We start from the raw sequence: 15177 nt of genomic DNA on the forward strand, positions 1-15177 counted from the left end.
CTTAGCATGGTAACTTCTGGGGCAGGGGAGGGGGCAAGTGGATGACAGTCAGTGCCTGCACCTTGTCGGAGTCTGGAGCCATTCCCTCATCAGAGAATATGTGCCCAAAACCTAGGTTTGGTTTTGTGAAACTCACAGTTTGCTGCATTCATAGTGTGACCTGCATCAGCAAGAAACTGATAAGCTTTGTTGTGTTCTTTCTTGTTTTCCTAAAAACCAGTATGTCATCACTGTAATTGAATGCATGTGTTACAGGTTGGATTACTCGGCGAAAAACATCCCAAAATATCTCAGCAGCCAGAGGTACTCCAAAACTAAGGGGAAGATTTACAAGCCCCTTGCCCCACTTTTGAGTCACTTTTAATATGGAAAAGTGACGCAAAAGTGGCGCAAGGGGCTTGTAAATCTGCCCCTAAGTTTCTTGTATCTGAACAAACCAACATGAGTTGAAAAAGTAGTAATATACCTGCAGGTCTCTTCCAGATAAGTTTATGGTATGCTTTATTCAGTCCAGGTTCAATTGCATGATCATATCCACTATGTGTGGACCAAGGTGTTTCTCCCTCCCAATTGCTTTGTTTTCTTGGTGTATATCAACACAAATGCGCACCGCTCTGCTACTGTCATTTTTCAGTACGGCTACTATGGGCGAAACCCATGGCATGTCATGTTTGAAAATTGTTTCACATTTTTTCTCTACAGATTCTTGTAGTTGAAAAGCAACTCTACAGTGCAGCTGAGCAACAAGGCACATGTCTTTATTGATATGAGGCTGCAGTTTCATTTTCTTGAGCTTTGCCAGGCCATGAAACAGCGACAGGAGTTGGCTCATGATCTCAGACTAAGCACAGAGGTTGTAGTTGAGGGATATCAACCCCATGTCAGCAGCGGAGGCAAAACTGAGCAAGCATGCGCAAAACGGGCCCCTTCTAGAACATGAATGGTGGCCTGCACTGATGTCTTTTTGTTTCTCTGTCAATGACCCTCGGCTTTGTAATGGTTTAGAGGCAGGACAGGTGTATACCTTCATGTCTGACGGAGTGAGGCAGGGCACAGGAGATAGGCTGTTAAACCTTTCCTCTTGCATGATATTAATTGACGCACCATTGTCTATGATGAAGGTTATCAAGTGACCGTTCACATTCAATGTGATTTTGGGACAGTGTTTAAATTAAGTTAGTCTCTTTGTTTAGTGAGTTTTCCTTGAACTGTGATCTTCTTTACAGGCAGCTAACCCCACAGGTGCACACCGTCCTTTGGCAGATATCATCAGCGCACACCCATCTTCTTCGCTGGTACTCGGTAGTGATTAGTGATGTTGAAGAACCTGTTTGATGAACTTGATGACTATTGATTTTGCTTGGTTTCTACTTGTCGTAGCTGATATTGCTTTTTGGTTTTGTGGGTGTGGCGACAGTGCTTCTGAAATGTTCTTGCATTCAACTTTTCTTTCCGTCGTGATACACTTAATTTTATTTTGGCTCGTCACACAGTTATGAAATGGTTCTCTTTTCCTCAACCTTTGCAGACTTGTCCTAGGGCTGGACATTTACCTTCATGGGATAACAAAATCATTCATCGGAAGCATAGCTTTGATTTCTTTGAAGATGTCGACATGTGCATCTTGTTAATGCTTGTGATTGCTTTTGACAGTCAATACAAATTCATTGTGTGCTGTTCCTGTTGCCATGTTAGCAGCTTGTCTTCTGCTTGTTCTACTGCTCTCGCAGACATCAGCATTTTCTCTAGACTGTGTGTTTCTCTCAACATGTGCCTTCTAAAAGAATCTGAAAGGCAGCCATTGATGACTCTGAGGTGCATGTCTTCTTCGTCCCAGAACTTGCAAAGTTCGATTGAGTGCATCAAGCCTTTCAACAAACTCATCCATTGTTTCACCAACCTGTCGTTGTGATTTGTTGAAGATGTACCTTCCATAATTGACATGTGGCATTGGATTGAACTTGGCTTTGAGCGCCTCTTTTACTTTTGGTACGATGTTGCATCAGTTTGTGAAACTTGCTTTAGCATTTCTTTCACTCCATCACCTGCAAGGTTTTTCAAATATTTTATGCTCTTGTAATCTTTTTCCTCTAGTGCATCAATGAAGTCATCGAATGGTTCGAACCACGCAGCCCAACTGGCACCAATGTTCTACTTATTACAAGAGTTGAAAGGCTGTGGTGGCTTCAGAAACACAGCTGCATTGTATTTGCCTCTCCCTTCTGCCGCCATTGTGTTGGTACGTGCCGCTCAGGCAATCGTGGTACAGGCTGGCTCTGACAACTTCTGCAAGCATCAGCCTTTTGCCTGAGCATGGGTCACAGTATGCTGAAATCGCTTGTGATGGTAAGTTCTCTATTTCCTGCACCCTGTGGACGTTATCATTATTTCTTGCTTTGTCTGACTAATTGCTCTGTATGCGTGGCGCTACACAGAAATTCTGTTGACCACCTCACTGTTGGTTTTGATGGGCGTTTGAATATGCTCTTCTGCAGGGACTTCTATTTCTTCTGTGGCCATGTATGGGCTGGAGCAGGGCTTGATTCCTCATGTGCCAGTTGCAAACGTTGTTGCATCGATTCTGGGCACATGTGGCATGCTCAAGCAGTTTGCTGTACCATTCCAAACTCTCAGGGAGAGCAGTCTTGTTTTCTTGGGCACGTATCCCCTACTCATCGCCAGTTATAGTGTCTTCCCCAGCCCTGGAGCCCCCGAATAGATCACACCACATGGGAGCTGCGGTTAAGCATTACTTTATTTTCCAGAATTCACTCACACACTGCGCATTACATCATACTTCCCATACCCACATCCTAACACCTCCAAGGATATCACATGGTTCCTGTTCAGGGTCCACCTCAGAACTACGAGGGTCCTAATGCGTAATACATCAATATGCTATAGTGCTTTGGTACAGACTTTTGGCATTTCACATTCTGACACTACTGTTCATGTAATAACACAGTGGGACACTTACTGTAGAGGTATTTGGTACCCCTGGGTTTCCTGACACACTATTTAATATATTAATGGGGACATCAAGACGAGGGGGTGTACTGTTTAGTTCTCGCTGAGCCCAGCACATGCGCTAGCTCGGAGAGACATTTTGTATGTGAGTTTTTTAAGTGCTGCTGGCTGGCCTAGCGCTTGCGTGCACGTGAGCGTGCATGCGCGCAGCCGCCATGCGCTAGGCCTGCCAGCAGCACTGAGGAAGACCGCATTGGCCGTTCGCGCACACAACTCCCGCTTCTCCCGCCGCGCATGCGGCCAATGCGTGTTCTGTTTATATGTCCTCCTCTTTCTCTTGTTTCTTTATCACCTCTTATAATTCCAACCTATTTTGCTTTTGGTCTTGTGTATATCTCCTCTTACTTGTACTTAAAAAAAAATCTTTTTGTACTTGTTTCATCCCGTTTTCTTTAACAAGCTCACATTTTCACTTTCTTTTCTCCATTCTCCTCTTCTTTCTCCCTTATTTTCGTTCATGCTCTTGATCTAAATCCTTTTGTCTTTACCCTTTGTTGTTCTGTTTCTTTTGCTTTGTTTCTTCAGTCTACTTCTCCCGTGTCTTTCCCTCGTTGTATTTACTTGATAAACATGTGAATTACATTGCGTTGTCTTTCATAATTTCATGTTTTTGATGCTCATGTTTACTTCAATTTCGAACTACCTTTCTTTGCCATCTCTTCTTTTGATTCCCGTCCCTCTTGGCTCACGTTTTTCCTTTTCACACTGTTTTACTTCTTTTTCTCACCCCATTCCTTCCAACTCAGATGCTGACTTCAGGCACGTGCCAGCTGCTTCTTTGCGAGACGCTGACGGAGACTGTGTACAGCGAACGCGGGCAACAGATCAAGTCCAAGGAGCGGAAATTATTTCTGCTGAATGACGTGCTCGTGTGCGCAAACATCAATTTCAAGTACGTGCGATCAGTGAACACTTGCGCATGCGCAATCAGAGGCGCGCCAGCCTGAAAGGGAAGTGCGAGATGCCAGGTTGTCGAGGGCCCAAGATTTAAATATGTTAATTAGGCCCCATGCTCCCAGTTGGGAAGTTGAAAATATCCATAATTAAGGTGAAGTTGAAAATATCCATAATTAAGGTGCAGACGAAACCTCACAGTCATGGTGCCACTGCACCTGCTGCACCGCTGATTGCGACGCCTCTGGTCAAGACAGCCTGGCACCACTCTTGTGAGGCCTGTGGAGCTGAGGCAGAGTCAGTCTCTTCCCATCTCCTGCACTTCTGAGGGGAAAAAATATAGCGTTTTTTTGCTTATTGGACTCCGCCATTAGGGGGTGAGAGGGCATTTTTAGCTCCAATTAGTATAATCCGCTTGTTTTTACATTAAGGCTTCAGGAGGAGGTGATAATTCCGGCCCCAATGTTGTTGCCGTTCCCAGCTCCATTTATTCCGTGTAACAGGGCAGAACAATGTGTCCTGTTGTAGGGGACGGGTATGACTACTCGGCTTGAGAATTGGACATGCTTTTTGCCCTGTAACCTGGACATGCTGTGGTGTTCCAGTTCTTTGGAGTGTGTTCACAAGTATGATGTCTGAGAGCAGGGCTTTGAGTGGGATGAAAAAACTGGGTGGTCACTCAAACGGGCGTGGCCAATGTAATTAAGGGCGTGGCTTAGTGCATAGTGTGCAGCCTGACTTGTATTTTGCTGTTTCTGTCAGTGCATACAGATATATGATACAACAAGTAACATCATAACTACAACAAGTCAGGAATATTGGCCTTGCCAATGGTTGTTAGTTGCATAAGCTAAATAAGCAGCAACTATGGCTTGCATATAATAATGAAAAAGCTTCCACTTAAAGCCCTGGTGACACCACAACAATGTTGCTGCTCCTGAGTTTTAAAAAGAGAAGGGAGATCCCAAGAGAAAATGACTCTCTTTAAAGGATTTCCCTTCCTCTACAATGTTCGCCTGGCATGACGTCATGCCTTAACTTCTCCACTAGTGAGAAGTGAGCAGTGTGAGCACGTGCACATCGATGTGCCTGCTGTCTCTGCAGTACGGAAAACAAGCACTGGCATAGCCAATAGGTCTCGCCTTTGGGACCTTATAAGTGTTTAACCATGCAACACTTGATGTTGTTGCACCAAGGATATTGTGCCGGATAACTAAATACTTATAAGGTCCCAAAGGCGAGACCTATTGGCTATGCCAATGCTTGTTTTATATTGACATTATATTATTTTCAAATATTGTTAATTTGAGTTGTGTCAAGGGTTGTATGCCCATATTAACATGTTTCATCAGCCCATTTTTTCGGTTCCCCCCACCTTCAGGGGGTTATTTATGAGAGCCTTGCGTCACTTTGCACCACGTAAAGTGGTACATGCATGATGCAGGGCTCCGAATCAGATTTGTGAAGCCACGCAAAATTACCTTTGCTTGGCTTTGAGTAGTATGGCGACGCAGCTCAAATCGCTGCGTCGTTGACTATGCGCACTGGAGTCGTTCCATGGGCGTTGCGATGGGTGTTTCCATGTAACATCTACGGATTTTGACACTGCCCCAGATTACATAATTCTGTAAACCTGGGGAAGCATTAAATCCTTACACCTTCCGAGGTGAGGCGTAACCGAGAGAAATATCTTTATTTCTCCTAGTTTTTGCCCCTTTCTATGTGTGCTGCATCCTGCAGCACACATAGTAAGGGATTGTTTCTGTGCAGGAAGGTGCTCCTTCTTGCACAGGAACAATTCTGCATGCAGCGGAGGCACCCTTTTACCATGGTGAAAGGGTGCCTACGTTGGCACTAGGCTGCCCAAATGGAACCAGTGCAGGGAGAAAGGACAGGATTGCGCCGTATTGCATTCATACAGTGCATTCCTGCCCTCTCACTTCGGCATAGGGCAGCGCATCAAGGTGACTTGCTGCGCTGCCCTACACCAAAATACCGTAAATGAGGGCCTCAGTGTTTGCGGAAAGTGACCCTGAATGTAAACCATGGCGTGTGCCCTAACAGCTTAACCTGGCACCCAGTTGTGGGCGTATAATGAATTGCTAGTGATTGTCCGTTCTTTGTGTTATTGCACTTGTTTAATAATAGTTTAAATTGATTCTGGGGGTGTGTGCTCTTTGACCTGAGACCAAGGAGAACTTTTCTCCAAATAGCGGCGTGAGTTTTGCGCTGTTGCCATTAACCCGTTGACCGCGGCATAAAATCCGCCGCGGTGCGGGTAAATTCTTGCGTGGGCGGGGCCGCGTCGGCCAAAGGACATGTGCAGCACTACGGATGTAGTGCTCGCGACGGCCGTTGGCCGACGGGCGCTTCGATCGGGTTAAAGGAACGTCATCACTGGGAAGGATTGTGTTTTTTTTTTTTAAGCCAAACTTTTGATGTTGGGATTTATCGGATCCAGAGCCCGGGAAAAAATATGATCTGGAGCGGTGTTGAATTAAAAATATACCTATGCTTATCAGAAAATAAACTTGGTAAATAGTGAGCATCCACATAAAAAGACATGTACTATTTGCACACTTACATTTTTAATATTCTACATTTATTTATGTGCATAAGAACTGCCGTGCAGATAAAACGTGTACTTTTGATAGCACATATATTTTCACACATATGAATCTGAAAATGGATTCTATGTCCATGTAAACCATTTATTTTAGAATAATCTACAGTACAAGTCTAGTTAGAACAGCAATTATTTATTTGCTTTCGTTTTATGCAATAAAGAAAATATTATTAAATGTACAACGCGAAATAGGAGTATGCGGAAAGGGATGCTTTTTGGCTGGAGAGCTAGAAACCTGTCTGCCCTAGTAAAAAACTACATTTTTCAGCCAATAGAAAGACTGTCTACTGAGTACCCAAAGCAGACAAATAATTGTATTAAAATAGCATTAGGTTGAGTTGTAAGTCGGCTATTAGGGCAGTTTTGGGTGTATGCGGGGTCATCCGTCGATGGGTGAAGATACAATTATACCTGTGAGCAGCTCTATATGGCACAGTGACTGACAGAGACCTTAGATGCCTGCAGTCACCCCGGCTGCTCACAGGCTGAGAAGAGATGAAGTTATCAGAGACAGCATTTCTCCTCGCCCAGTGAGCTGAGGTTCAGCAGTCTGTGGAAGACCCCTTTGGGAAGGCGGTGAGTGATGCTGTGCTATCAGATATGACAGTTCCAGAATGAGATGCCCTTCCAAGAGGATCTGCCTTCATTGCTATGTCCCATCGCTGGTGTTCGGTAATGGGTTTACCGCCGCGCGCCTCTGCAAACACCCACGCGGTATTAATAGACGGTAGAGGAGAATGATACAGATGTTCTGCCAGTGGGTCATCAGGGGATAAAACAATCCATACATAACGTTGAAAATTGTCTCTTTATTGCTGGTGGCAAATAGATATTTGTTTTGTGATTGGCGCCTCTAGGGATGAGATTAGGATGGTGCAATCGACTGGTATTAAATTTCCTGCATCCCCCAGTGGGATGAAATCCTCTGGGAAGAAGAGAAATGCCATTCAATAAAGTGAGATGTGACTCCTGTTTCTCACTCATAACGCGTTCTGCAGAAGAGTCTTTGTTGTAGGTGAAGAGCCACAATGTGCATTACATGTGAATAATAACAGTAAAGGGGAAAGCTATTGAATTTTAAGTGTGGGCTGCCACATTTATCAATCCATGTAAAACACACACAGCTTAACATTGAAATCTTGAGAATCATTTGCAATCTTTATGTAAAAAACTACATGCTATTTGTCTCACTACAAGTTTAGAGATATGTGCATCTCAGGGCATTTTACCCTTTATTTATGTCAAACAACGATGACATATTTCCTTTTGGGGATAGTCCACCTTTTGTTTTGTCATTTGCCAGTATATCATTTGTATTATGACTCCTTCATATTTTCACTACTGAAGACTTCCAGTGTATTATGTCATGACATTAAGTACATTTATTTGCATTTACAACTATTGATTTTGCCTCCACCATAAGATGGCAGAACAGTTTTTCATGTACAAGTAGTAGAAAGTGATGTTCTTCTTTGATGTCTATGCACCAGTTAGGGTGATTATTCACAATGTTCCTAGTCATGTGATCAAGGCTTTGGCCAAAATGGGTCTAAGGTGGTGGTCGCCCGAGGTAGTTATAGTTACGTCTGCTTTTCCATAGAAAGAGTGTTTTTTGGTTTGCAAATAAATGTAGCCCCGTTTGATGATTCTTCACAAACCTTTGCAAAAAAAGTTCATCCACCTCACCTGCTTCCTGGAAATTTTGGTGTGATCCGACAAGCGGGGGCCTGAGAAAAAACAGAGGGTCCCAAAATACAAATTCCACATGCATTTTCCGTAGACTTCTTTAGACAAGGCTATAGAAAAAGCTGCAGAAAGCTAGATTTGGTGTAAATCCGTTCAGTAGTTTTCAAGAAATTAAGGGTAAGAAATAATTGTATACTTTGGCAGCTGGGCTTTCAAGTGTCTCTGAAATTCTCAAGGGATCGCCAATATAAAAGTAGAGAATGTCATTATAGGGTGCAAGTTATAGTTAGTGCTACTAACTATAACTGCTGAATAAATGTCTGTGTATTTTTTAGTACAAAACATTAATGTTGTCACATACAAATTCACCTAACTATAACTTTACTTTAACCTTTGTTTTTTTCGGTGAATTTCTAGATTTATTTTAATTTTAGGTTAAATTTTATTTGCATACGTAAAGCCGACCTCCTGCCAGTGTGCTTACATGGTGTGGGGAGTGACTGGCCTCTCCGCTGAGACCTCTCTGTAATAACGGAAGTGCAAACTAGGGTGTAGAGAGATACTGATCTCTCCACGAAGCCCTTCCTCTAGGATAATAGGATAACAGGTGTGCTTAGTTGGGTGTGTGCAGGAACTGGCCTTTCTGCTGACAGCTTTCCCCAGGGTGTTGAATGTATGTATTAGAGTATAGGACGGGAGTAACCTCTCCACTAAAACCCCTCCACGATGTGATAAACATATGTAGACGCTTCTCTTGGATGACGGGTGTGCATAGCATGGAGTGAAGAGGGACTGGCCTCTCCTGTCAGATCCCTCCCTCAGATGATGGGTGTACATAGTAGGGTGTGGGGATGGACAGGCCTTTCCTTTCAGACCTCTCTCTCAGATGATGGGTGTGCCTTTTAGGATGCAGGGAAGGACTGGCCTCTCCTTTCAGACCTCTCTTTAATATGACAGGTGTGTTTAGTAGGGTACGGAAGGGGCTGACCTCTCCTTTCAGACCCCTGTCATGGATGATGGGGGGCATAAATTATAGTCATTGCTGCTAACTAGAACTGGTGAATTTCTGTGTTTTTTTAGTTCAGAACCAGATATTTCCAAGATCTCAGATGATGGTTGTACGTAGTAGGGTGTGGAGAGGGACTCGCCCCTCTTTTCAGACTCCGCTCTCTGTAATGATGGGTGGGCGTAGTAGTGTGTGGCGAGGGTCTGGCTTCTCCTTTTAGTCCTCTCTCTCAGATGACGGGTGTGTGTAGTAGGTTGTGTGGAGGGACTGGCTTCTCCTTTCAGCCTCTCTCTCAGATGACGGATATGTATAGTAGGGTGTGGGGAGGGACTGGCCTCTCTCAGTAGCGGCCAGTGTTGTGGACGAGTGGCACGGTGGGCGGGCGGGAGGAGGGGCATAGGGGTCATGGGACCGCAAAAAAATATTTAATAATGATAAAAAGATTTACCTGCACCCGACCGCATTGCCCTCTTCTGCTCTTCTTGTCGCAGGCATAGGCTCCCAGTCTGCCCTGCGACCAATCCTGAAGCTGCTCTCATGTATAGCAGGGTGTGGGGAGGGACTGGCCTCTCCTTTCAGACATCTCTCTCAGATGGCGTGTATGCATAGTAGGGTGTGGGGAGGGATTGGCCTCTCCTTTCAGACCTCTCTCCGATGATGAATGTGCATAGTAGCATGTGTGCAGGGACTGGCCTCTCTGCTGAAACCTCTCTCTGTAATGATGGGTGTGTATTGTAGGGTTTTGTAAGAACATTTACTCTCCTCGCAACTCTTCCCAATTCAAAGATCACCTTCTCCTTCATATTTTTCACGATTCTGTGAGAGTCCTGCAAGATCGTAACATTAAAAAAAAAATGAATTACCCTACTCATAACTGTACTTATGTCTTACACTATTCCTCTCAATACCAAGGGCCACAATATGCATTCATACTGGTAGAGTGTATTGAAAACTCATCTACTTAACATTTCACAATCCCGCAAGAGTTCCACAAGATTGTAATTTCTTTTTAAAACACTGTACATTTATTTTCATCACAGTTGTTATCCCTTAGAGACCTCCTCTCCAAATCTAGGAGGGACAGGATGTCATTCTGCTGCCCTCTTATATAGCTTTTTTGTTTAATTCCCACAATACCTGAAATTATTCACAGTAAACACTAATAGCGGCTATTTAATTTCCAAAATTCCTACAGCCAGCTGGTCAGAGTGCTCACTCTTGCGGTACTTGCAGAAGGCACCTGCTTTAGTGTGAAGGCTCAAGGGAAAAACGTGCCTCTTGATTAATCACAGGCTCTGGCAATTATTTTTTATCCTAAATTTCTCAGAAACAACTGAACAGATTTACACCAAATCACAAAAAGCACAATCTGTGCACCAAGATCTATCTTCCTGCCAAATTTGGCGTCACTCCATTTAGCAGTTTTTGTTGTAGCCCATATTAAAGATGTCTTTGGAGAATGCATGGGGATTTTGGGACCCTCAGTTTTTTTGGCCCCAACTTTACAGATCACCCCAAACTTTGCACAAAGGAGATGAGGTGGATGACCTTTTTTTTGGGAACGTTTTGTGAAGATTCTTCAAACGGAATCTCTGCACTTGAGGCGGGGGAAGTGCCATATCATACACCTATAGACAACTGATACCGCCTGCAAGACCTGCACAACAAACCAAATAAAAAAGCAGCACACAATCAATCCCCTGGTTTGGCCACACAGAGTCTTTGTTTGCCTGCTCTGTGCCCCTTCTCAACAATGCTACAACTGAGGAGGAAGAAAAACTATTCTGAGGAGACCACCATGATCCTGGAGTACATCTGGTGGCTGAACTGCACAACCTAAAATCAGTAAAGGCAGTGATCATGTCAGCTTCTCTGCTTGCAACAATTGTGTTATCCTAACCAAATATTTAGTGTTAGCTCGCCTCCTCTTCTTCCATATTTACACATTAGTGAACTGGTCAATATATGAGTTCAGGACGTGTGCTGGACTAGACCTCTGCATGTTGAGGTACACTCCTTTAGAATTTTGGAGAGACCACATTATTCTCATGATGCATGATGGCCCTAACAATGAAGGTGCATCAAAAGGTAGGTGGTGCAGTTCACCCTATTTACCTCCTTCCTTCAACTATCGGCAACCTTCTAATACACATTTGCTTGTCAATGAGATAACTAGTTGATGTCAGTGCTGTGTTGAATGAGCTGCTGCCCACTGCTGCTGGTGACCAGGGGGGCACATGTAATGGTCAGGAGGGCCACATGCTGCACCCTGGCCGTAAATTGCACATGACTGGTCAATACCAATGACATATACATATAAACTCATTGCTATCATCCTGTGTACTTGTATATGGACATGTATGCCTCATTACAGCTACTGACAGGATTTACCCAGATCAGCAGAAAGCACAGTCCCGAGGTTTTTGGAGAAATTCTGGCTGCATCAGTCAAACCCGCGAGCACCCGTCCGTCAGGTAAGCATGCCATATAGTGTTGTAGACTATGGATTCCAAAATCATCCACAGTAACAAAATCCTTGGGGAAGGACATTAGCAGATTTAGCTACTTTGGCATACCATCTGTAGTTGATGTGTAAAATGTTCCCTACTGTGCATGTTTGCATATAATTCATGCATAACATTAAGTATGGTGTCACTTCCTTCTCAAGCTGCTGGATCAGGGACCGTATCTTCTGCTACACATACGAGGAGCCAGGTTCAGTAGAGTGGGCTACCCAAAGGTCATTGTGGCCAGTGGGAGGAGGAGTTCTTCCAACAGCAGGCTAATGTGAGGCAGGACATTCGTGCCGTAGGGGCTACTCTGTCAGACATGTCAGGTATACTGCAGGACATGCGCCAAATCCCACATGTGTTGGACAGGCTGACTCAGATGTTGGACAAGATGGATGGATCTTGACAAGACATGTCCAAGAAGAATAATGGCATCACATCCATCCATAGAGAAGTGAGTACAAGATATTATGCCTTGGCCATGAAGATGATGGAAGGCATGCTGAAACTTATCTAAAGTTTCTCTTCAAGGTCAACGCATCTACCTGCAGCACATTACATCCACAAACCTGTACCACAACCTGCAACGGCCCCCCACCAATCTTCACAGCCACCACCACCCTTGCACTTGCCCCCTACTGCATAACCAGGCACCTCCTCCACCTGTACATCCACCATCACCCCTTCTCCAGGCACCTCCTCCACCTGTACTGCCACCATCAGCCTCTGTCCGGGCACCTCCCCACGTGGCCAGGAATATGCACCACACACACCCTCACATGGGCACCCACACGGTAAACACACATGCAGAGATCCTCACCACCACAATTGCGAAGTCACAAGAGAGATCCCCCATGATCACTCTAATATATGTTTTCAAAACACCTTGTAAATAAAATATATTTTCCACATTTGTATTGAGCTGAGTCCTAGTTGATGATGGCCATTTGGCTCATCTTGTGGTAGGCCACATATGTTTTGCTAATTGTGTGTAAGACATGTATAGTAGTAGAACCATCTATCTACAAAAGTATCATGTTGAAAGCATAGCTAAACACCTACCAATGAAACGTCAATAGTTGTAATCCAGCAAACACAATAAAACATACAACACAGAGATGGCAATTTTTAGATATTTTATCGGAGAATATAGTAATAAGAAAAAAAATCACCTTCGATCTGGAAGGGAGAAATAAAACACATCAGGAAGCATCAGGGAATCTGTTTATATACAAGGGGTAGACCAAAAAAAAGTCTCAAGTCCAACCAAAGTCTAGTCACTGGTGATCCTCATTGTCCAACACAACAATGTTCAAGTCCTCTGCACCTGTAGCCTCCTCTTTGCTGGCCGGTGCTGGACCAGACACCTCACGGGAGTGAGCAACACAAGAGATTGTTGGTGAAGCAGAGAGGGTAGACGCATGAGGATACATGACTACTGGAGGGCACTGACTAGAGACGGGAGGCAGAACATTTGTTGAGTGAGAGTGGTTTGTATTAAGCAAGCAGGATGCAGTAGTTGTCTTGAGTAGTTTATTTGTAGTTACATGGGAGAGGAGAAAGCTTGGAAGCAGCCAACTCCAACAGACACCAACTCAAGAGTGTCCCACTAACATTCTATAATAACTAAGCACCAGTAGAACACTCCAACCAGGTACATCATACATAAGCATACATAATTGTGAAAGATAGGTAAATAAGAATAAACGTAATCTGATTTAACAGATTACTACATGGTTCTACCGGTCACATGGTTTTTAATCCATTCTGCTGCTATCTGTCACTGTTTTTAATAGTTTTTAAATTGTTCCTACCTGCTACCACCGAATTGTAAAGAGCTGTGTTCAATGATCTTGGGGGTAGAGGGGTATTTTGTTTATCTCTGCATTTGCACTTTTGACGTCGGGTCAGCGCTCTAGCGGCTGATTCCAACGCCGGGTCCTCAAGCACAACGATGACGCGACCGCGCTGGGCTGATTAGAGACGGGAGGCAGAACACTCGTTGATTGAGAGTGGTTCTACTCGTCATATTGTTTTTAATCCATACTGCTGCTATCGGTCACTGATTTTATTAGTTTTAAAATTGTTCCTACCTGCTACCACCGAATTGCAAAGAGCTGTCTTCAATGCTCTTGGGGGTCGAGGGGTATTTTGTTTATCTCCGCCTTTGCACTTTTGATGACGGGTCAGCGCTTTAGCGGCTGATTCCAACGCCGGGTCCTCAAGCACAACGATGACGCGACCGCGCTGGGCTGATTAGAGACGGGAGGCAGAACACTCGTTGATTGAGAGTGGTTCTACCGGTCACTTTGTTTTTAATCCATACTGCTGCTATCGGTCACTGTTTTTAATAGTTTTAAAATTGTTCCTACCTGCTACCACCGAATTGTAAAGAGCTGTGTTCAATGCTCTTGAGGGTAGAGGGGTATTTTGTTTATCTCCGCATTTGCACTTTTGACGCCGGGTCAGCGCTCTAGCGGCTGATCCAGACGCTGGACCTTCATGCATAAAGGAGCTGATGACGCGACCGCGCTGGGCTGATTAGAGACGGGAGGCAGAACACTCATTGATTGAGAGTGGTTCTACCGGTCACATTGTTTTTAATCCATACTGCTGCTGTCGGTCACTGTTTTTAATAGTTTTAAAATTGTTCCTACCTGCTACCACCGAATTGTAAAGAGCTGTGGTCAATGCTCTTGGGAATAGAGGGGTATTTTGTTTATTTCCGCATTTGCACTTTTGACGCCGGGTCAGCGCTCGAGCGGCTGATCCTGACGCCGGGCCCTCACGCATAAAGGTGTCTAAGTCAAGCCCGTCTGCGCCCGTCCGTGCCCGACCGGGCCCACGGGCCAGAACCCCTGCATCTTTTCCCCCTACTCCAGCTTACAGCTCAAACAACTTAATAGCACTCTGAGAGCAGCATGTACTCACTCTGTCCAGCCCAAAAAGTTCCCTGAAAGATGCCCTCATTGTAAGCTTAAATTATCCTCTCACACCACTGTACCTACTTTGTCCAGCTAATGATAATTTTAGTAACTGGAAAGAAGGCTCATTGAATGTAGTACTCCCTAAAACATCGATAAAAAAGACTAGTGGATCCCATAAGTCCCCCTGCTTCTCTCCCAAACTACTCACTTTAAAACAGCGTTGTAAAGCACTGGAAAGAAGTTGGAGGAAAGATTTCTCAGCTAACAAGAAGTTGGAATATAGGGCGGCTATTGCCGTTTATAAGGTAGTAATAAAAAAAGCCCAGGCCTCCTATTACGAGGAAGAAATCTTGCTAGCAGCCAAATCCCCTAAAGAAACCTTCCTCATTATCAAAAAAACTGCTTTATGCCCCCACTCCTCCTGTTGTACCAGACACCTCGGGTCAGCGCTGCAATGAACAGGCAGAGTACTTCTCTGCTAAGGTACAGAATATTCTTAAA

The 15177-nt window shown here is 44.4% G+C and overlaps 1 long non-coding RNA gene across 1 annotated transcript in view; it reads left to right on the forward strand.

The window, feature by feature from the left end:
- LOC146822005 (uncharacterized) overlaps positions 1-15177 on the forward strand; it is an 87877-nt gene that overhangs the window by 17883 nt on the left and 54817 nt on the right. Inside the window, exons 2-3 of the long non-coding RNA XR_014962800.1 lie at positions 2095-2346; positions 3774-3919. This is a non-coding gene — a long non-coding RNA (uncharacterized LOC146822005). The remainder of the gene's footprint in view (positions 1-2094; positions 2347-3773; positions 3920-15177) is intronic.

Source organism: Triturus cristatus, chromosome 6 (genome assembly GCF_964204655.1).
Source record: "Triturus cristatus chromosome 6, aTriCri1.1, whole genome shotgun sequence".
NCBI lineage: Eukaryota > Metazoa > Chordata > Amphibia > Caudata > Salamandridae > Triturus > Triturus cristatus.